Here is a 25490-nt window from a genome sequence, read left to right as displayed (position 1 = left end):
CCCAATGTCAGTTCAGAAAGTTTACCTGGAAAGATCATATGTGAGTCAGAAAAGTACATCTGGGAATCAATTTCAAGGACATTCTATACAGTAGACTGAAAAGTCCCATGTTATTTTATTTCACATCCTAAATTGTGTTTAACCACTATGACAAAAATATTACATGAGGTTTTTCAACAAAAATAAATGAGAACATGAAAATAAAATTCATAAGCCCTTCAAAATATCAAAATTATGCCCTCTTGAAATTTAAAGTTCAAAAATATTAAAGTACAAATATATTAAAAGTTGAAATCTTTTTGCATTTTCACTATTAAAAGTTCAATATGTAAAATCCTAAATCTGAAATAAAGCACAAATAACAAACATCAAAATGACATTCCACAGGCAGGGAAATGATCTTGAGTTTGTGGGCAAAAGTAGATCACAAGGCTGCCCTTCCACAGTTCTTTCCTTAGTCTTGAATACAGGATGGAATACAGAATAGTAGATCAGTGCTGCCCCTTTTAAACCGGGCATACATGATTTAAGACTGGAAACTCTTCATATTTTATAATACATGGGAATTCAGTGGTCTTACAGTTTAAAAGCATCAAATGCTGTTTTGCCAAACTATGCATGCTTGAAAGTCCAATAAAGATTGTGTTTCCCCTTGCCTCTGAACCTGCTATTCCTGCAGTCTGTGGCCCTGAGACTTCCTGCAGCCCCTGCTACCTTCTCTCTGATGTTTGCCTCAACTTGGAATGCTCTTGCAGACCTCTATGGCTATGAATTCTCAGGTTTTACACTGTTCTTCTGGCATCTCCCTACCCTAAGCTGCCTCTATAGGAACCACTACTTGCCTGGAGGTCTCACTATATGTTTGGTTTTAAGAAGCACCCAATAAAAAAGTTTCCTTTTCCTCACTAGGGTTCTGAATGAATTGAGGAATAAAATAAGAGAGTGTCTGTTGATGAACTAAAATCACTATTACCAATGCTAAGGATAAGTTGTGATTTTTTGCCCAGAATTAAGAAGACTACCCTTGCATACTTCAGTCCAGCACGGAGCTGATGCAGGTAGACATCCCTCCCCTAGAGCCTGAAGCAATTAAGGCCTAAGAAGACCAAAGTCTAGACAGAGTTAACGTGCAGGGTGACTCAATACCAAATTTTCAAATCATTTGTGACTTCTTCTCCCCTTGTGTGTACAGAATAAGGGAGCAGAGAGGACCTGGAGTGTGCCTGGGGGGGAGCAGTTTTGGCAGGAAACTGGGAAATGGGGAAAATATTTTTCTTTCTAAGAATATATGCTGTTCTACTTAAGCGTTAACTGTTCAAGGAACAATCTCTATTATGACCAGGTAGCTTTGCTACAAGCTCCAAATCACAATATATAATAAGATTTTTAAAAATCTAAAGTGACATTCAGCTGGCGTTAAATGAAAAATTATATAGAGACATATACATATATGATTTATTGATCACATTGACTATAGCTATGACAGGTGTTTCAATAAGCATACATAAATCTTAAAAACTGGTAGATATGTAAAATAGAAATAATCGTGTTGAGTAGTACAGCATATACTTAAAAGTTAATATATATGTGTGTATATATACATATATATATGTACATACAAAACCGAAAAAGTCACGTGACTCACTTAATTGTGATATTCACTTTATTGCGGTGGTCTGGCACCCTACCTTCAATATCTCCGAGGTATGCCCATATACATGGGCATACAATATTGCAGTGTGTACCAAGGACTAAGATACATCTTTATTGTTTTTCTCTCCTTCTTATGGCATATTCCATACACCTTAAAAAGGAGTTTCACACACACAAAAAAAAGCCCTTATCTTAATTTGAACAATATCTGATCATTTCTAATTTGCAATGTTCTACTTCTTTGTTCTTAATTACGAGGTTAAATTCATAAGCCTATAATAGCTTACATGCATCAGTGGAAATCTCTGGTCAATATGAATAGAGATATTAAAGTATCTCTATCTTAAAATTAATATGTAAATTTAAGTGGATATTCCTTTTTTGATACTTCTTCAGCTTTTCCACTTTTAATTAAAAAAAATCTAAATATGTATATCATTGAAGCAGCAGCAGTTCCATTTTAAATTTTACTTCCTCTATTCACCAATTGTTAGATATTTTTCTTATTGTTGACAATAAATATCTATCATTTAAAATATAATTTAAGTTTAAAATTGTCATTTACCACAACATATATGCATATACATATACATATATGTAGCAAAAATTGCATGAAAAACCTCTTATTCATATTGTATTTCATTTAAGGTGCAGCAAAAATGCAAGCTTTAATTTCTAGAAAAAAAAATTAAAATCTTGAGTTGGTGTTTGTGACCAAACACAGTATTATTACTATTTAAGAACAAAAACTGTCATATGCCTTACATAAAAGGAATTTTCAAATTAGGGCAAATTTTATTTCCTTGTTTTAAAAGAATTTCTTCATTTTTCCTGATGCTAAATTATTTTATTTTATAAATAGCTAGAAATGTAGGGTTAAAAACAAAGTAAGAAATAAAATAGCATATGATTCTAATTCTCAATAGGTATGCCTTAATAAAACTGGAAGTTATTTATAGACAACAAATAAATAACTATAAAACAAACTCTATTGAAATTATTTAAATAGAAATCATAAAATTCTGCACTGAGAGATGTAAAAGTGATAACAAAGTTAAGGTGAAAAATAAATAACCAAAAAATGGATTTAGCTATTATCATGAATATAATTTGTAACAGTCTGACAAGTGCAATCCTGATAAATGTATAGAGAAGGATTGAAAATATTAGCCATAGATTTCTCTACAGCAATTGCAGTAGTGCATACATATGTTTTTTGTTTGTTTAGATATCTTAATTTAAGAAGACAGGCATGTTTCTTTGAATTTAAAAGCTAATCTTTTACAAATGCACTGACAGTTCAAGTTAATTTATAATATTTTTTTAAAAAGATTATGTTATTACAGTGATATATAAGCTACAAAATAAGTTCCCTGAAACTGACTCTGTACTGAGGGAATGATAAAGCTGATTTAAGTTTTCAGTTTCTACTTTTAAGAGAATGTGTTTTCCGAGGAAATATATATGTGTGTATATATATATATACACACACACATAAGTATATATACATACATATATACATATACATATATATATTACCTTCAGTCTCTCATTGTCTCTCTGAGCCTTATCTTCCTCATTTGTCAAAAAAGGATAATGGTCTGATTAATATGTTTTAAAGTAATAATTGCCAAATTATTCCAAAAGCAAAACCAATAATTGTGGCTTGAATAAACAAAACAAAACAAACAATAAACAAGAAAAAAACTACTCTGAATATAGTAATAATTTTCACCTACAGATTGTAAACTGTTTACACTTTATTCAATGTTTTAGCTCCAGGGTCTACTTAAAGTCTCCCTCGTATAAAGTCAGACATACGTTTTCAATGATGTAGCAGTGTTTAAGGAATGAAAGAACACAGGGTCAAGGGAAGTGAGGCAAGCCACACATATGCTACTTAAAATTCTGAAAAGAGCAGCAATCTCTCAAGGGGAAAATGATCAAAGAGCTGGTCATAAGAGCACTTGGCTTTTGAGAGAAGCTGCAGAGTGCATGATTCTGGAGAAGATTTGAGTAAGTATTTTTCTTGTTAAGAATAGCAAGTCCTGATAGGCAGCATTTGAATGGTGGGGTTCCATTCTTCAGTTACCCAAAAGCAACTAAAGCAGAACAATGAGGAAATGTTTGTTTTCCGTGAACGAATCACTTCATATTCATATTTTCTTTCACACTCAGAAAATTTAGTCCATTGTACTTTTGGTCAATTGCACTGCATATACTATCAAGTTGTAAAAAATTAATAATAATAAATAGAAACCTCAATTAAATACAATTGGGAGACCAGAAAGGAGAGCTCTCATGCCCTGTCTCAACAGAATCCAATGAGAAGAAGAAAGACTCCTCTTCTTTCCTGACAAAGAAAGACTCAGCCCATGAAAAGCCATGGACTCTTTGTTTACTATAGTCCTCCCAAATCTCTTTTCCTCTCTGTATAAAAGGGTTTTCCTTCCCTTAACCTGTGGGGACTTGCACCTAGTTTACCATGGTTGCAGACCTTGAATTGCAGTTCTCTGCTGATCCTGAATAAGCCCATCTTTGCTTTAGAAATATCTGGCTGCCTATTTATTTCAGCTCAACAAAGCCTTAGATTGCATGTCAATTATAGAGCCATGCATTATTTTGGTAGAGTTAGTTACAAAGAAAAGATTAGTGTAACAAATGTATTTTGTTTGACCAAGTTGTTTATTTTAATTATTTTACGATTATCTTAAGACTCAATATAGGTAAACATGTTTTCTTTTTTTATTATAAAATATTTCAAATATACAGGAAATAAAAACATTAAAATTACTTTTAAAACTCCATTTCCCTACAACACAACCACTGCTGAAAGAATATGAGGGAAGAATACCAGAATGGAAATATTTAGTCAAGGAAAGCCTAAAATCTACTATAAATTCTGCCCAAATCTCCAACTGACTCCCAGATGTATTTTAAGAGGGCAGATTTAAACTAAAATAATTTAATTCATACTTCAATACCATACACTGCAAGGGAAACAATTTAATTTCAGAAATGTTAACTATTTATACAAAATTATTATTCCTTGGAAAAACACAGAATATAGAGTGCCTACAATAAATCACTCACAACGTGTTTGATATAATAAAAATTACTAAACATAAAAAGAAAGGAAAACACAACCCATTGTCAAGAGAAAATACAATCAAGTAGATCTAGACTTAAGAATCGGTGGAAAGGATATTAAAATTATCATTATGAATATGGTCATTAAAGTAAATTATGCTGGTAACAAATAAATACACAGGAAATATTTGCAGAAAACTATAATTATAAAATAACCAAACTGGAAAAAATAATATCTGAAATTGAAAAAGAAATACAGTTTAAACTTAAGTACAGAATGGAAGTTAAAGAAAAGCTAGTTAACTATAGATAAGCCAAGAGAAATTATCCATTTGAAGAAGTGAGTTAAAAAAAAAAAAGATTGTGAAAAACAGAGTTGAATAGGAAATATCAGATGGTACAAAATGTTTGAAATTAAAGTTGCAGAAGGAAAGGAAAAAAATAAAGAAATAATGCTTGATATTTTCCTCAATTTGGTAAAACTCAAATTTATGTGTTTATAAAGCTCAGAGAGCCCTGAATAAACACACACACCGTTGTCATAGTCAAAATTGCTTAAGAATTATAAAGATAAAACCTTGAAAGTATATGGAAGGAGGAATACATTGCATAAAGAATGAGAACAATTTAAAAAACACTGACTTCTCATCAGAAATGATGAACTCGGACTTCCTGGTGGTACAGTGGTTAAGAATCCTCTTGCCAATGCACCGACACGGGTTCAACCTCTGGTCTGGGAAGATCCCACATGCTGCGGAGCAAGCCCATGCACCACAACTACTGAGCCCATGAGCCACAACTACTGAAGCCTGCACGTTCTAGGGCCCGTGTGCCGCAACTACTGAGCACATGTGCTTCAACTACTGAAGCCCGTGTGTTCTAGGGCCCGCGTGCTGCAACTACTGAGCCCACGTGCTTCAACTACTGAAGCCCACATGCCTAGAGCCTGTGCTCCACAACAAGAGAAGACACTGCAATGAGAAGCCCGTGTACCTCAATGAAGAGTAGCCCCCACTCACAGCAACGAAGACCCAACGCAGCAAAAAAAAAAAAAAAACAAAAACAGAAATGATGAACTCTAGATTACAGTATATTAAAGTGCTAAAGAGGGGTTAAATATCAATGATGAGTTCTGTATTAGTGACGATATCCTTCATGAATAAAAGATAAAAACATTTTCATAAAATTTTTAACTTACAGTTGTTTAAAAAATACAATGACATAGGGAGTTTATACACATGTATACATGAGCAAAATAGATATAAGGTGATAAATGTACATTTTGTGTGAAATATTACAACATCGACTTCAATAAAACTGTAAAGAAGTAAAAACCTACTTTTTAATGCCTGAAGTTACCATTTAGCTTTATATGGTTGTAACTTTTAGCACTAATATTAAGATTACTTTGGAATTAAAAAGTAAATTAATAGAACGGATCAGAGAAGAGGAATATAAAACAAATATTACAACTGTATGCCTAAACCCAACCATATCAATGGTTATTTTTATGTTAATTGACAAAAATTGTAAGTACAAGTTAAAGATTCTTAGATTGGATAAAATAATAAGATTAAACTATTATGCAGTCTACAAACAACTATGTTTACATATAAAGACACAGATAGTTAGACGGTGAATGGATGGAAAAAAGATAAGTAATGCAAACTGTAAACCTAAGAAGGAGAGAGTAGGTATATTACTATAAATGAGACTGGAAAAGTGTGTTACCATAGATATAAAAAATAAAAATGACATAATGAGAAAGGATCAATACATCAGGAAGAAATAATAAGAATTAATGTGTGTACACCTAAAAACAGAGCATGAAAAAGAAGCAAATACTAAAAGAATTAAATGGAGAAATAGGCAGTTCCATAACAATAGTTGAGGATTTAACACACCACTAATAGCAATTGATGGAACAATTGGAACTGAAGAAAAAAATCAATGAACACAGAGATCTGAACAACACTAATCATGATCCTGAACTAACAAAAAACTGCAGACTACAAGTTCTATTATCAACTACCTACCTACCTATCTACCTACCTACCTACTATCTATTTATTTACTGGCTGGCTACATATCTGTTACAATACATACATCTGGTAAGAGTAGGCATCATGAATTGTTTTAGATTTATGGCTAAATGAACAAGTTTACAAATTCATTGGAATAAAGTTATTCATAGAATTATCCTCTATAAACAACTTTGTCTGTTGTCATGTTCTGCTTAAACTTTTCATATCATTACTTGTGTTTTTTACTTTGTGTCCATTAACATTATCATAAATTACTTTGTTTCATTATTCTTTTACATAAGCTACTTTTGATTTTTACTTTGTGCTATTTCTTTGTCTTTTCATGCCTTTTTACTGCTGTTATTCATTGTACATTAACCTTATAATTTATCTGCCATCATTTCTAATATAAGTATTTAAAAATATTAATTTTCTTCTGCAAAAATTATTTCCCAACATTTTAATACCTAGTGTGCTAACATTGTTTAAAAACAACTGTATTCAAGACGATATTGTGAATTTAACCACATTTTTAGTTAGAAGGCTTTTAAAATTTCTCATATTTCCTCTTTTATTATCTATTTATAATTATTTATTAATAGTTTGTGTCTTGAACTTGTATGAACGGAACTGACTTTTTAAAAAGTTTGTTTGTGACCTAATACATGGAAAAACTTTAAATTCATCCATGTTGTAGGAAATAATAAAGTAAGATTCCAGGAATCTTTGCCCCAGTTTCCCCAAAGCTAACATATTGCAAAACTATAATACAAAATCAAAATTACCTATAAAAAGTCAAACCTTCAGAAAAATAATGTTTAATAAAAGAGACTACTTACAATACCTTCGAAATATCAAAATAGAGGAGAACTTCAAGATGGCAGAGGAGTAAGATGTGGAGATCACCTTCCTCCCCACAACTACATCAAAAATACATCTACATGTGGAACAGCTCCTACAGAACACCTACTGATTGCTGGCAGAAGACCTCAGACTTCCCAAAAGGCAAGAAACACCCCACGTACCTGGGTAGGGCAAAAGAAAAAAGAAAAAACAGAGACAAAAGAATAGGGATGGGACCTGCCCCTCTGGGAGGGAGCTGTGAAGGAGGAAAAGTTTCCACACGCTAGGAAGCCCCTTCACTGGTGGAGACAGGGGGTGGTGGGGGGGAAGCATTGGAGCCTCGGAGGAAAGTGCAGCAACAGGGGTGCAGAGGGCAAAGCGGAGAGATTCCTGCACAGAGGATCGGTGCTGACCAGCACTCACCAGCCTGAGAAGCTTGTCTGCTCACCTGCCAGGGCGGGTGGGGGCTGGGAGCTGAGGCTCCGGCTTCGGAGGTCAGATCCCAGGGAGAGGACTGGGGTTGGCTGCTTGAACACAGCCTGAAGGGCACTATTGCTCCACAGCTAGCCGGGAGGGAGTCCAGGAAAATGTATGGAACTGCCTAAGAGGTGAGAGACCATTGTTTTGGGGTGCGCGAGGAGAGGGGATTCAGAACACCACCTAAACCAGCTTCAGAGGCAGGCGCAAGCCACGGCTATCAGCGTGGACAACAGAGACGGCCATGAGAAGCTAAGGCTGCTGCTGCAGCCACCAAGAACCCTGTGTGCAAGCACAGGTCACTATCCACACCTCCCCTCCTGGGAGCCTGTGCAGCCTGCCACTGCCAGGGTCACGTGATCCAGGGACAACTTCCCCAGGAGAGCACATGGTGTGCCCCAGGCTGGTGCAACATCATGCTGGCCTCTACCACTGCAGGCTCGCCCCTCATTTCTTACCCCTCCCTCCCCTGGCCTGAGTGAGCCAGAGCCCCAGAATACAGATGCCGGGGCCAAATCCAAACCTGAATCCCAGGAGCTGTGCAAATAGAGAAAGGGAAATCTCTCCCAGGAGCCTCAGGAGCAGTGAATTAAATCTACACAATCAACTTGATGTGCCCTGCATCTCTGGAATAGCTGAATAGACAACGAATCATCCCAAAATTGAGGCGGTGGACTTTTGGAGCATCTGTAGACTTGGGGTTTGCTTTGTGCATCTAATTTGTTTTCTGTTTATCTTAGTTTAGTATTTAGAGTTTATTATCATTGGTAGATTTGTTTACTGATTTGGTTGCTCTCTTCCTTTTATATATATATATATATATATATATATATATATATAGTTTGTTTGTTTGTTTTTCCTTTTTCTCTTTGTGTGTGTATGTGTATGCTTCTTTGTGTGATTTTATCTGTATAGCTTTGCTTTTACCATTTGTCCTATGGTTCTGTCTGTTCCTTTTTATGTTGTTGTTGTTTTTCTTTAGTATAGTTTTTAACACTTGTTGTCATTGGTGGATTTGTTTTTTGTTTGGTTGTGCTCTTCTTTTTTCTTTCTTTTTTCTTTACTTTTTAATTTTTTTGTTTTTAATAATTAAATTTTTTTTTTATTTTAATAACTAAGTTTATTTTTTTCTTTCTTTCTTTCTTTCTTTTTTTCTCCCTTTTCTTCTGAGCTGTGTGGCTGGCAGGGTCTTGGTGCCCCGGCTGGTTGTCAGCCTGTGCCTCAGAGGTAGGAGAGCTGAGTTCAGGACATTGGTCCACCAGAGACCTCCCGGTCCCATGTAATATCAAAAGGCAAAAGCTCTCCCAGAGATCTCCATCTCAATGCTAAGACCAAGCTCCACTCAATGACCAGCACGCTACAGTGCTGGACACCCCATGCAAAACAACTAGCAAGACAGGAACACAACCCCACCCATTAACAGAGAGGCTGCCTAAAATCATAATAAGGTCACAGACAGCCCAAAACACACCACCGGATGCAGTCCTACCCACCAGAAAGACAAGATCCAGCCTCATCCAGCAGAAGACAGGCACCAGTCCCCTCCACCAGGAAGCCTGCACGACCCACTGAACCAACTTTAGCCACTGGGGGCAGACACCAGAAACAATGGGAACTACAAACCTGCAGCCTGTGAAAAGGTGACTCCAAACACAGTAAGTTAAGCAAAATGAGAAGACAGAGATATACACAGAAGATGAAGGAACAAGGTAAAAACCCAACACACCAAACAAATGAAGAGGAAATAAGCAGTCTACCTGAAAAAGAATTCAGAATAATGATAGTAAAGATGATCCAAAATTTTGGAAATAGAATGGATAAAATACAAGAAACGTTTAACAAGGACCTAGAACTAAAAAGCAAACAAACAATGATGAACAACACAATAAATGAAATTAAAAATTCTCTAGAAGGAATCAATAGCAGAATAACTGAGGCAGAAGAACGGATAAGAGACCTGGAAGATAAAATACTGGAAATAACTAGCACAGAGCAGAATAAAGAAAAAAGAATGAAAAGAATTGAGGACAGTCTCAGAGACCTCTGGGACAACATTAAACGAATGAACATTTGAATTATAGGGGTCCCAGAAGAAGAAGAGAAAAAGAAAGGGACTGAGAAAATATTTGGAAAGATTATAGTTGAAAACTTCCCTAACATGGGAAAGGAAATAGTCAATCAAGTCCAGGAAGCGCAGAGAGTCCGATACAGGATAAATCCAAGAAGAAACATGCCAAGATGCATATTAATCAAACTATCCAAAAATTAAATACAAAGAAAAAATATTAAAAGCAGCAAGGGAAAAGCAACAAATAACATACAAGGGAATGTCCATAAGGTTAACAGCTGATATTTCAGCAGAAACTCTGCAAGCCAGAAGGGAGTAGCAGGACATATTTAATGTGATGAAAGGGAAAAAACTACAAGCAAGATTACTCTACCCAGCAAGGATCTCATTCGGATTTGACAGAGAAATTAAAACATTTACAGACAAGCAAAAGCTAAGAGAATTCAGCACCACCAAACCAGTTTTACAACAAATACTAAAGGAACTTCTCTAGGCAGAAAATACATGAAAGGATGCTCAACATCACTAATTATTAGAAAAATGCAAATCAAAACTACAGTGAGGTATCACCTCACACCCATCAGAATGGCTACCATCAAAAAATCTACTGACAGTAATGCTGGAGAGGGTGTGGAGAAAAGGGAACTCTCTTGCACTGTTGGTGGGAATGTAAATGGATACAGTCACTATGGAGAACAGTATGGAGGTTCCTTAAAAAACTAAAATTAAGACTACCATATGACCCAGCAATCCCACTACTGGGCATATACCCTGAGAAAGCCATAATACAAAAAGAGTCATGTACCACAATGTTCATTGCAGCACTATTTACAATAGCCCAGACATGGAAGCAACCTAAGTGTCCATCGACAGATGAATGGATAAAGAAGATGTGGCACATACATACAATGGAATATTACTCAGCCATAAAAGGAAACGAAATTGAGTTATTTGTAGTGAGGTGGATGGACCTAGAGTCTGTCATACAGAGTGAAGTAAGACAGAAAGAGAAAAACAAATACCATATGCTAACACATATATATGGAATCTAAAAAAAAAAAAAAATGGTTGTGAATAACCTAGGGGCAGGACAGAAAAAAAGACGCAGATGTAGAGAATGGACTTGAGGACACGGGGAGTGGGAAGGTTAAGCTGGGACGAAGTGAGAGAGTGGCATGGACATATATACACTACCAAATTAAAATAGATAGCTAGTGGGAAGCAGTGACATAGCACAGGAAGATAAGCTCGGTGCTTTGTGACCACCTAGAGGGGTGGGATAGGGAGGGTGGGAGGGAGACGCAAGAGGGAGGAGATATAGGGATATATGTATATGTATAGCTGATTCACTTTGTTATAAAACAGAAACTAACACACCATTGTAAAGCAATTATACTCCAATAAAGATGTTAAAAAAATAATATAATAAAACTAAATAAAGGATGCGCAACACTTTCTCAGAGAAAACAATAAAGCATTATTAAGATAAGTTGAAGAGAATCTACATAAATAGGTATGTATATTGGAAGACATTATTTTAAAGATTTCAATCCTTTACAGAGTGATCACTGGGGAACTTTTGAAAAGTAAACGTTAATAATATGATTAGTATGTAGAAATTCAACTTGAGAATTAAAATATCTATATCAAATTAAAGATTGAATCAAGTCAAAATGATTTACCCTTAGTAAAGGTTGGGATGGTGAGAGTTTTGGCATTGCTATTTTAGTTGATTAGCATGATGTTATTTCTGAGTGTTTGTGTCCCCCCCAAATTAATATGTTAAAATCCTAATGCCCTAGATGATATTACTAGGTGGAACCTTTGGGAGGTTTTTAAACCTTGAAGGCAAATGCTGAGACAACACGTCGACAGAGAGAGTTCTGAGAGACCAGATGTGTAAATGAGGTGTTCATGCATTTTCCAGTTCAGCTGTTAACAGAAGACAACTAAGGGATTGTCATGGGCCGATGCCACATGGAGCAGAAGAACCACTCAGCCAACCATCTCCTGAATTCTTGACCCACACTAATTCCATCCATTCCATGAATGGAGTTAGTGCCTTATAAAAGAGGTACCAGAGAGATCCCTAGTCCATTCCACCATGTAAAGATACAAAGAGAAGCCTGCAGCCCAGAAGAGAGTCCTTATCCTACCATGCTGGCACCCTGATCTCAGACTACTGGCCTCCAGAACATGAGCAATAAACTTCTGCTATTTATAAGCTCCTCAGTCTGTGGTATTTTGTGATTGCAGCTTGAATGTACTAAGACATATGGTATATAAACCAGGAAATTCACAAGCATTAATTTCCTCTCCAAACATTAGCATTAAAAATGAATATTTTCAATGCTCTTCTTCATCTACCTTATAGATCTGCATAATTGATCCCATTCCTTTAAGCTGATGTGGCTAACTGTTAATGCTGGCAGTCTTTTCTTTCTAAATGTGGATACATTGAAATGCACAACTTTGTTTTGTGATTGTTTTTTTTTAAACCATTTTATTGAAGTAGGATTGACATTCAAAAAGCTGTACATTCTAATGTATGTCACTTGATGAATGTGGAGATAAGTTTGTATCCATAAAATCATCACCACAATCTACTCCATAAACAAATCCATCACCTCCAAATGTTTGCTCCTAACTTCTTTACTTATTATTATGATTATCATTTTTATTATTATTTGTTCTAAGAACAATCAACATAAAGTCTACCCTCTCAGCAAATTTTTTAGTATCCAGTACAGTACTGTTAACTGCAGGCACTATGGTGTATAGTAGATCTCTAGGACTTACTCATCTTGTGTAACTGAAACTTTGTACATTTTTACTAATACCTCCCCTTTTCTCCCTGCCCCCAAGCTCTGGCAATCACCATTCTACTGTCTGTTTCTATGAGTTTGACTATTTTAGATTCCTCATGTAAGTGATATAATGTAGAATTTGTCTTTCATATCTGACATTTCACTTAGCACAATGTCCTCTAGTTTTATCCATATTGTTGCAAATGGCAGGATTTCCTTCTTTTTTAAAGCTGAATAATATTCCATTTATGTATGTACCACATTTTCTTTAACTATTCATCCCTCAGTGGAAATTTAGGTTAATTCCATGGCTATTGTGAATAGTACTGCAATGTTTTCTGATTTTCTCTATGTGCATTTTATTTCACAATGAAAAATTTATAATACTCTGTCAAATGCCATCCTTGTAAAAGGGACTTTTAGTAAAGTTCTTAATCTCAAATTCATACTTCTTGAGGTAACTTTTTAAAAGAATGTCATGATTTGAATAGTACTTGCAAATATAAGTAAATTATTCTATTACCTATTCTACAGGGTATTATTGAAGAAATCACTTATATATTAGAAGACTGCTTATTACATAATAGTGGTAACTATTAGTTATTATTTATATATTAGATAATACAATTTTTCATATTATAAAATTACACTAAATTTAACATATACTGAAGAACATGCTTATAAAATAAATATTCACTTTTTTTAGGCTTCATTGCTAAGATTTATTAACTCTGTTCAGCCTGGACAGTCATTCAGCTCAAACTTTAAAAACTCACAAAATATCTAGTAGCAGTCTGTTTTTTTTATTTTTTTAATTATAGTTGATCCACATTATTGTGTTAGTTTCAGGTGTACAGCAAAGTAATTCAGTTATACATGTATGCATATACATGTATATTCTTTTTTAGATTCTTTTCCATTACAGGTTATTACAGGATAGTGAATATAGTTCCCTGTGCTATACAGCAAATCCTTCTTGTTTATCTATTTTATACATAGTAGTGTGTATCTGTTAAACCCATACTCCTAATTCATCCTTCTCCTCCCTTCCCCTTTGGTAACCAAAGTTAGTTTGTTTTCTGTGTCTGTGAGTCTGTTTCTGTTTTGTAATAAGTTCATTTGTATTATTTTTTAGATTCCATATATAAGTGATATCATATAATATTTGTCTTTGTCTGACTTACTTCATTTAGTATGATAACCCCTAGATATATGTACATACCACATCTTTTTCCCTTCATCTGTTGATGGACATTTAGGTTGCTTCCATGTCTTGGTTATTGTAAATAGTGCTGCAATGAACATTGGAGTCCATGTATGTTTTCAAATTAGAGTTTTCGTCATTTCCAGATATATGCCCAGGAGTGGGATTGCTGGATCATGTGGTAACTTTATTTTTAGCTTTTTAAGGGAACTCCATACTGTTTCCAACTGGCTGCACCAACTTACATTCCCACCAGCAGTGTAGGAGGGTTCCGTTTTGCTCTTTTATTTATTATTTACCATGTCACTCATACAACATATCACTATTTTTCTGAATTTCTGAAAACCATATACTTTTTAAATTTAAAATATAATGTTAAACATGTTGCATTTTATTCCAAAGCTATTTTATGAACCAAAATCTAGAAGGTTATTTGGTTTTTGATTTACAACATTGGTGAATTGTTTTTGGAATTACTTCAAGATTGCTTCAAGAGTAGTTTAATTTTGACTTTCATTGAGAGAAGGTTCTGAACTTAAAATATACATGGGAATGTATCACAGAGTAAAAATTCTGTGACTGTGAAAATTTCTTCCACTCTAATGCTTGATTATTATATACAGTTTAAGAGATTTTTATTCTTTCCATTTTTACTATACCATCCTCATAAGAAAAAAATATTGATATTTCTAGTGTGATAATAAATGAGAGCTGGGTAGTTGTTAGATTTATTTTAAGGTACATAAGAAGGCTTAATATTACAGAAAATTTAGAACAACTCAACCAAAAAAAAATGACATGGATTTTTACATAGAATTTTATTTCAATAAAAATTTCTCTATTGCTTTCTATTTTTAAAGAGCAAATAATTTCCCTGTGAGGAAAATAACTTCAAAATATACAATCAAATAATTTGTGGCCAATAACTATAAATACCCATGTGCTTTCCACTTTTATGTGTGCAAGTTTTATTTTTATTATTTAAACATATCCAAATTTTACAAGTTTAAGTAGCTAGACATTTCCTAATTTTTATATATTATTTCAAGAAACATGTATCAAAGAATGATGGTTCATTCTGGTTGACAGTTTGACCACTATCAAATATGATGTCTTTAAAAATTCATGGTATAAGAAATAATTAAATTACCTCAGCTGCTGTGTGTGTGTGTGTGTGTGTGTGTGTGTGTGTGTGTGTGTTAGTGTGTGTGTGCTTTTGCTCTATCAGGTATAAAATCTTATTCTCTTCTGAGTTCAATGTAACTTAATGTTTCCTCTTTGAATGAGTCTCTTGACTATAATTTATATAGCTTCTTACCAATGACAGGCATTAAGCTTACCTCCTAAGGTGGAAGAGTGCATGGGAATTGTGATAGATCGGCAAAGCCCTAGATTTATCTACTTTATTCACAAAACCAGAGAACCATGCCTAATAACCATAAGGTATTCTCTTTTATTTCTTCAAACATGGATACCAAGATTACAGCTGATGGTTCTAAAATGGTATGGTACAGCAACAAATTCTCTTTGATATGTATCTTCTAGAAATTCAATATCTATGATTTTAATATTCTAGGAAGAATTTAGACTTTTCAAGCATCTAAGAGTTAAATTAAGGTGAGATACTACTTTTTTCAACTTACAAAAAGGAATATATAAACTTAAAAGTTTCAACTGATAGCAGGGATTTGATTGTAAAGACAGGAGAGACAATGTCAAATTTTCTCAAAGAGTTAACAGCTCTATTTTTTGTCACATATTCATCATAAAAGGATTTGGGAAATCTACCCCATTATCTTTTATATTATTTAACTTCTGATGTATTACTAAGTCTGGAGGCTCAGAGTTTAGGAAGTATATATATTTTACCACAGATTTAGGAACTGTCAGGAAAGTTATAAAATCTAATCCAAATGCTCTTTTGAAATAATGTTTCTTGAAAATAATTAGGGAAAATAACCTTCATAAATGAGTGATAATGAAACATTTTAAATAATATTTGCTTTCTTTGAAAAAAATTTTTTCATTATTTTAATAAGAGAAATTCTTTTTAAGGGCCAGCACATTCATGAGAAAAGTAAGAAAGAAACAAACAGAGTAATTTTATCAGGTCTATTTTCTGTGAGAAGATTAATATATGTAGCTTTTTGTTGAAGAAACTCAATTGCCTAAAGATTTATGAGACACAGAGCAATATAAGAGGGTCTCTAAAGACCCATAAATAATAATACATATATAAATCTAGATTCTGACATCAGTGTATGTTTCAAAAATTTTTTCAAGTAAAAAGTTAGAAAATTTAATAACACTAACTCTATCTTTAAACATTTTGAAATCCACAATAAGACTTTATTCTTATGGATTATTTTATCACAATAATATGAAAATAAATCTGGACAGTATTCACTGTGGGAAATATATAAAACATTTTAAAATCTCATTTCTATCTTTCTCATAAATCTCCCTTTAAATCACTGCAATGACTATTCTGAATTCATTTGTTTTAAAAAGGAAGTTCAAAAGGTTTTAATTTTTAGTAAACCAGTCATTTCTTTGAAGATCTCAAGTGCAACTAATGAGTTTAATGACCTTCCTGAGCAATCTAAATGATAAAAACGTTATCGAACACTTGGGTCAAATAAGCATTCTACCTCTTTGTTTAAATGCTCAGAGATTGGTGACAATATTTTGCAATAAAATATTGTTTAAGGTATCCTTATTTTGTATTTCCATAAAATTTTACATTAATTGCAGATGTCAGCTATTACAAAACTTCAAAACTCAGCTTTGAAAAAGTAATAAATAGGATAATACAACTGTTTCTACATCTAGTTTATTCTTCCTGCTAACAACTGTGTACCTTTCCACTGCTCCTGCTGCTAATATATCAATAACAGTTACAATAGTAGTTCAACCACGTCTAGCTTCCCGTGTCACTTAGAATGTGAAGAAATATTTTCACAGAATTCCATTTGGTATGCACAACGTGTATGTCAAAAGGTTGTAAGTTTCAATTCTTTTTAATGTGTAAGAAACAAAGTGAAAAATTTTATGACATTCTCAACATTATTCATTTAACAAATTGTTTAGGTGGAACTTCCACTTAGAACTTCGTACATCAAACGCAGTTCCTGTGCCTGTTACAACAAAGTACTTTCCTAGAGTTCCAGGAATTAAATCATTGTTTTCACTCATGGAAGAAAGTAGCATACTGGAAATGTGACCAGCTCTATAGAGTAAAAGTATGACAGGCTGCTTGTTTCCACTGTCAGAGACTATCTCCATTTTTCTCATCTGTCATGGTGTTCAATAAGAGATGAGATCAAAGTCACTTATGAAGTGCAGACACTGAACATTTTAGAGGTACATGAGGTCAATGAAAGCATTTAGAACATGTCATTAATTTAATACTATACCACTCTGTTACCAAAGTAATAGTTAATGCATTTTGAATCATCATATAAAAGCTCCCTATCATATCTGATGGAGCCTATTTAGACATTTTATTTTAATGTCTGAATATGTAGCTCCCTTTATATTATATTGCCCCATTTTTTAGGCAATATTAAAATAACTTGAAAAGCAGTGACGTGAAATCATTTTATCTTTTTGGAGAAAAAATTAATGGTTCCTAGGATATAAAAAAGCCCTCTTCATTGTGGCATATAAACCTCAAAAAACAAATAATCAGAGTCTATAAGTATTTATGACTCATCCAAGGAGAAAGATAGAAAATACCTTACCAGATTCATTAACTTTTCAGGTCACTACATACAATTCAGAAAATTGCTGCCACGGTGTGCTAAATCAGTCATGTAGAGTGATACAAAATGTTAGAGATCAAACCATTTAAAATTTTTTCTGTCAATTTTCATTTCAGTGTTTATCTCATGGTAGAACACATCTGTTCCCTAATATGCTAATATAATATTTGTGTGCTTTATTCTTATTTAAATTCAAATATTTCATTGATTATAAATGCATATATTTCCATACTAAACATATCTGAAATGGAAATGTTTTGCAATCAATAAGAATGCATTATGTCATAGCTTCATATTCAGCTTTTTCTCTTTCTTAGTGGTACATGAAATAATGTTATATCTAACAAATTAGTATATATAAGATGTAATGATATGTATAAGATATAATTCTGTGCATTAGGAACTAACATAGTGTTGTAGGTCAATTATACTTCAAAAACAAACACACAAACAAAGACACAAATAAGCTCATAGAAAAAGAGATCAGATTTGTGGTTACCAGAAGTGGGGGTTGGATATAGGGGAAATTGGATGAAAGTGGTCAAAAGGTACAAATTTCCAGTTATAAGTTAAATAAGTACTAGGGATATAATATACAATAATATGATTAATATAATTAACATTCCCGTATATTACATACGAAAGTTTTTAAGAGAGTAGATCCTAAGAGTTTTCATCAGAAGGAAAAATTTTTCTTTTGTTTTGTGTTTATATGAGGTGGTATTTGTTCAGTAAACTTATTGTGGTAATCATTTCACGAGGTATGTAAGTCAAATCATTATGTTATACACTTTAAACTTATACAGTGCTGTAGGTCAATTATGTCTCAATAAACTGGAAGAAAAAAGATATGATGCTTTAAAATATATATATATATATATATATAAGACATGTGCTTGGAAAACAAATAATCTCCATATAAATGCTGCTTTTAGGAAATACTGGTCTAGTGAAGGATGTTGGCAAGCTAGAAAACAAATGTGCTTTGATATCTAAGCCTGTAGAACAAAGCAATAGAAGAGTTTTAGAGGGTAGGAGTTTGTGGGGTCTAGTAATATGTAAACACATACAGAGAAACATTGCATATTTATTAACTCTTAAAAACTCCAAGTATATACCAGATATTATCCCATTAATTTAAAAAGTAATTATATGAAGTTATTTAATCCTATATATATGTATAACAATAATATAATTATTTAATGAAGATCCTCTTGATGAGACAAATACATTCATTTTTTGGAGATTTTGAAGTGTTTTAAATCCTGGCACACAATATTTTGATACACTTGAACTCTACCTAAGATTCTGGCGGGCACTCGTTTAGTCTCTTTATGAGCTATTTATAATATTCAACAATCTGTCCCCCATTTTTGTGCCATTGCCACATAGATTTATTTATTGAATCATTAAAGCACACTTGAAGTTATGTTAGTACAATAACTCCTTTGTTATTAATTTTTATCATAATTAGTTGCTTTTTACTATCTTTAAATTTACATTTATCAATCTTGCTGCACTTTTAAATTGCATGAATAGAGTTTCAAAAACCCTAACCTTCAAGCTATACACAAACTATTGCATCATACCATTTTAAGTCTGACTCAATACTGATGTCTTTAAATTTCTTGATCGGGTAAACAAGGTTGAGATTCCCTGCATTAATCCATCTTTGGCATGCTTTATATTCAATATGTTCTTGCTTAAACTAAACTCATTTCTTTACCATTTTGTTTTATTTTCATTGTTTGAAAGATATAGGATACTTGAACATGAATAAAAATTGTGAAGATTCTAATTTAACATGAGCAAAAATATTAAATATTAGAATTTAATAAAATATTTTGTCCATCATATTTTTACTGTTCTGTAGAATAATAGTTATAAAAAGCCAAAATGGACAGATATACTGCAATCTCAATCATGTTCTCTCCATATAATTGAAATAGCAATCATCTCCAAATTGCCAAATTCAATAGACCAGTGCTTGGAAAGTTTTTCTTGAAGGACCAGATATAAAATATATTAAGTTCATGTGCCATATAGTTTCTGCCACATCTATTCAACTGTGCTGTTGTATTTCGAAATCAGCCACAGACCATACAGAAATGAATAGATGTGTATGTGTTCCAATAAAATTTTATTTACAAAAACAGATGTCAGTCCCATGGACCATAGTTTGCCTACCTCTGAAAAAGACAATTATCACTTATTTTATTTAGATCTGAAGTGAGCCTCTTGCAGGCAGCAAATATACTGGTCTTGTTTTTGTATCCATCCATTCAGTCAGTCTGTGTCTTTTGGTTGGAGCATTTACTTCATTCACGTTAAAGCTAATTATCCATATGTATGTTCTTATTCCATTTTGTTAATTGTTTTGGATTTGTTTTTGTAGGTCTTTTTTCATTCTTTCTTCTTTTGTTCTTTTCTCTCGTGATTTGATGACTATCTTTAGTGTTACGTTTGGATTCCATTTTCTTTTTTGTGTGTATATCTATTATAGATTTTTGTTTTGTGGTTACCATGAGGTTTTTGCATAGGAATCTGTATTTATACATGCTTGTTTTAAGTTGCTGATATATTAATTTCAAATGCATTTTAGATACTCAGCATTTGTACTCTCCTTCCCTCACAATTACTGTTTTTGATATTATATTTTACATCTAATTGTTTTGTGTATCTCTTAACTGCTTATTGTGGATACAAATGATTTTACTACTTTTGTCTTTAACCTCCCTACAAGCTTTGTGTGTGAATGATTTCCTACTTTTATTGTATGTTTGCCTTTATCAGTGAACTTTTCCATTTTGTAATTTTCTTATTTCTAGTTGTGGCCTTTTCTTTTCTGCCTAGAGAAGAAAGGTGTTCTGCAACTTTTTATCTCTATGTGAATGGAAAAGTGTTATACCTTTAGAGGTCACAGCCTTGAGAATAGGCTATCTTGTATATTTTGGGCTATGAACAACAATCTTTTACAAAAGGTGCAGAGCCAGCATGACTAAGCACAAGCAACAGAGCACAAAAGAGCTAAAGGAATAGATTCAATGTGGAGTCAAGTTTGTTTTTTTTATTACACCAACACCACTATATGGTAGACTCCTTGAGAAATCATTTATTCATAAGGATACTACTGAGGAAAATTGGTTGGCTTTGAGGGTTGTAAGAATTACAACTTAAAGATAGTGGTAACTAACTCTAGTAATACAGGTAATATAACAGATGGGAACAAATTTGGAAAATCATGAAACTACAAAGGGAAAAACAAATAATAATTTTACTAAAGTTAAATGACCTAAAAGGAAGTAGTGTGTTGAGCTAATTTATATAGAACTTTGGCTATAAATAAAGTGATCCAGTCTTAAGTCAATAGTTACTGACCTATTTTAATATTTCAGGCAGAGAAGCCACTTAAACACAGCACTATTTTAGTTTAAGGAATCTAGTTTCTTTGGGTAAGATTTATTCAGATATGAAAGTTTGTAAATAAGAAGGCTCTTTGGAAGAGACTCATTATTAAATTTCAGACCATAAAAACAAGGACTTATAATAGGAGTGGAGGTTGGGCTGGAAATGAATAAAAATAAATATGCTACATATTAAAGAAAAAGAACCCTTTCTTAACTTTAATATTCATTATGAATTCAGAATTTTAAAGACGATAGGATGGAATGCAAGAAAGGAAAAATTAGGGAAAAAGGGAACTTTCAACAGAGAAAAAAAAACTTATTAAAGTCTTAAAGGATTCTGTGTCCAATAATAGATTATGGTTCTCATACTTCTAACGTACTCTACCATCTTTTGAACCTAATAATGCTAAAACTCAGCAATATCTATGTAGAATTAGCTGATATCCTTACATTTTCTTTCATCCCCATAAAATATAATCTGATGTATAATAATTAGTGGAACAATCTGTAATCCTATTTGATTATAGTTTATAAGTTTTGTAAGGTAAACCCAACCTCATGTATCACCACAACCCATACAGCATACACTTTATCCTCATCAATATGCATTTTATAAAATGAACACACACTCTTCGTTGATGGTATTATGCTTATATTATTGTTATTGCCAAGAATGTTCTCCTACATTTCATCTGAAAAAACTTCTACTGATCTTTATAGGTCCAATTCAAATATTGCTTCTTCTTTGAAGGCATCTCTGCTATTCATTTTTCTTTTTGTCACTAGTAAATTATTTATTTTATTTTATTTTTTTAACGTCTTTATTGGAGTATAATTGCATTACAATGTTGTGTTAGTTTATGCTGTATAACAAAGTGAATCAGCTATATGTATACATATATCCCCATATCCCCTCTCTCTTGCATCTCCCTCCTACACTCCCTATCCCACTCCCCTAGGTGGTCACAAAGCACCGAGCTGATCTCCCTGTGTGATGCAGCTGCTGCCCACTAGCTATGTATATTACATTTGGTAGTGTATATATGCCCATGCGACTCTCTCAGTTCGTCCCAGCTTACACTGCCCCCTCCTCAAATCCTCAAGTCCATTATCTATGTCTGCATCTTTATTCCTGTCCTGCCCTTACGTTTATCAAAAGAGTTTTTTTAGATTTCATATATATGTGTTAGCATGTGGTATTTGTTTTTCTCTTTCTGACTTACTTCACTCTGTATGACAGACTCTAGGTCCATCCGTCTCACTACAAATAACTCAATTTCGTTTCCTTTTATGGCTGAGTAATATTCCATTGTATATATGTGCCACATCTTTTTATCCAGTCATGTGTCAATGGACACTTAGGTAGCTTCCATGTCCTGGCTATCGTAAATAGTGCTACAGTGAACATTGTGGTACATGACTCTTTTTGAATTATGGTTTTCTCAGGGTATATGCCCAATAGGGGGATTGCTGGGTCATATGGTAGTTCTACTTTTAGTTTTTCAAGGAACCTCCATACTGTTCTCCATAGTGACTGTATCAATTTACATTCCCACCAACAGTGCAAGAGGGTTCCCTTTTCTCCACACCCTCTCCAGCATTTATTGTTTGTAGATTTTTTGATGATAGCCATTCTTACCAGTGTGAGGTGATACCTCATTATAGTTTAGATTTGCATTTCTCTAATGATTAGTGATGTTGAGCATCCTTTCATGTGTTTGTTGGCAATTTGTATGTCTTCTTTGGAGAAGTGTCTATTTAAATCTTCTGGCCATTTTTGGGTTGGGTTGTTTTTTTTTTTGGATATTGAGCTGCATGAGCCACTTGTATATTTTGGAGATTAATCGTTTGTCATTTACTTCATTTGCAGATATTTTCTCCCATTCTGAGGCTTGTCTTTTTGTCTTGTTTATGGTTTCCTTTGCTGTGCAAAACCTTTTAAGTTTCATTCGGCCCCATTTGTTTATTTTTCTTTTTCTTTCCAATTCTCTAGGAGGTGGGTCAAAAAGGATCTTGCTGTGATTTATGTCAAAGAGTGTTCTTCCTATGTTTTTCTCTAAGAGTTTTATAGTGTCTGGCCTTACATTTAGGTCTTTAATCCATTTTGAGTTTACTTTTGTGTATGGTGTTAGGGAGTGTTCTAATTTCATTATTTTCCATGTAGCTGTCCAGTTTTCCCACCACCACTTACTGAAGAGACTGTCTTTTCTCCATTGTATATTCTTGCCTTCTTTATCAAAAATAAGGTGACCATATGTGCATGGGTTTATCTCTGGGTTTCTGGCCTGTTCCATTGACCAATATTTCTGTTTTTGTGCCAACACCATACTGTCTTGATTACTGTAGCTTGTAGTATAGTTTGAAGTCCAGGAGCCTGATTCCTCCAGCTCCGTTTTTCTTTCTCAAGATTGCTTTGGTTACTTGGGGTCTTTTGTGTTTCCAAACAAATTGTGAAATTTTTTGTTCTAGTTCTGTGAAAAATGCCATTGGTAATTTGATAGGGATTGCATTGAATCTGTAGATTGCTTTGGGTAGTATAGTCATTTTCACAATGTTGATTCTTCCAATCCAAGAACATGGTATATCTCTCCATCCGTTTGTATCATCTTTAATTTCTTTCATCAGTGTCTTATAGTTTTCTGCATATAGGTCTTTTATCTCCTTAGGTAGGTTTGTTCCTAGGTATTTTATTCTTTTTGTTACAATTGTAAATGGGAGTGGTTCCTTAATTTCTCTTTCATATTTTTCATCATTAGTGAATAGGAATGCAAGAGATTTCTGTGCATTAATTTTGTATCCTGCTACTTTACCCAATTCATTGATTAGCTCAAGTAGTTTTCTGGTAGCATCTTTAGGATTCTCTATGTATAGTATCATGTCATCTGCAAACCATGACAGCTTTCCTTCTTCTTTTCTGATTTGAATTCCTTTTATTTCTTTTTCTTCTCTGATTGCTGGGGCTAAAACTTCCAAAACTATGTTGAATAATAGTGGGACAATCTTGTCTTGTTCCTGCTCTTAGAGAAAATGATTTCAGTTTTTCACCATTAAGAATGATGTTGGCTGTGGGTTTGTCATATATTGCCTTTATTATGTTGAGGTAAGTTCCCTCTGTGCCTTCTTTCTGGCGAGTTTTTATCATAAATGGGTGTTGAAATTTTTCGAAAGCTTTTTCTGCATCTATTGAGATTATCATACTGTTTTTATCCTTCAGTTTGTTAATATGGTGTATCACATTGATTGTTTTGCATATACTGAAGAATCTTTGCATTCCTGGGATAAACCCCACTTGATCATGTTGTATGATCCTTTTCACATGCTGTTGAATTCTGTTTGCTAGAGTTTTGATGAGGATTTTTGCATTTATATTCATCAGTGATATTGGTATGTAGTTCTCTTTTTTGTGACATCTTTGTCTGGTTTTGGTATCAGGGTGATGGTGGCCTTCTGGAATGAGTTTGGGAGTGTTCCTCCTTCTACTACATTTTGGAAGAGTTTGAGAAGGATATGTGTTAGCTCTTCTCTAAATGTTTGTTAGAATTCATCTGTGAAGCCATCTGGTCCTAGGCTTTTGTTTGTTGGAAGAATTTTAATCACAGTTTCAATTTCATTGCTTGTGATTATTCTGTTTATTTTTTCTATTTCTTCCTGATTCAGTCTTGGCAGGTTTGTGCTTTTCTAAGGATTTGTCCATTTCTTCCATGTTGTCCATTTTATTAGCATATAGTTGCTTATAGTAATCCCTCATGATTCTTTGTATTTCTGCAATGTCAGTTGTTACTTCTCCTGTTTCATTTCTAATTCTGTTGATTTGCGTCTTCTCCCTTTTTTTCCTGATGATTCTATCTAATGTTTTATCAGTTTTGTTTATCTTCTTAAAGAACCAGCTTTTAGTTTTATGGATCATTGCTATCATTTCCCTCATTTCTTTTTCATTTATTTCTGATCTGATCGTTATGATTTCTTTCCTTCTACTAACTGGGGTTTTCTTGTTCTTCTTTCTCTAATTGCTTTAGGTGTAAGGTTAGGTTGTTTATTTGAGATGTTTCTTGTTTCTTGAGGTAGGATTGTATTGCTCTAAACTTCCCTCTTAGCACTGCTTTTGCTGCATCCCATAGGTTTTGGGTCATAATGTTTTCATTGTCATTTCTTT

General features: G+C 33.5%; 1 long non-coding RNA gene across 1 annotated transcript in view; it reads right to left on the bottom strand.

The window, feature by feature from the left end:
* Positions 1-8928: 8928 nt before the first annotated feature.
* The window catches only part of LOC309624641, a 118673-nt gene continuing 102111 nt past the window's right edge, over positions 8929-25490 (bottom strand). The window contains exon 2 of the long non-coding RNA XR_014242070.1: positions 8929-23998. This is a non-coding gene — a long non-coding RNA (uncharacterized lncRNA). The remainder of the gene's footprint in view (positions 23999-25490) is intronic.

This window comes from Balaenoptera borealis, assembly GCF_965194805.1.
Source record: "Balaenoptera borealis genome assembly, chromosome: 2".
In the NCBI taxonomy this organism is placed as follows: Eukaryota; Metazoa; Chordata; class Mammalia; order Artiodactyla; family Balaenopteridae; genus Balaenoptera; species Balaenoptera borealis.
Note: the sequence above shows the minus strand (reverse complement) of the source record. Positions and strands in the feature narration are given on the sequence as shown.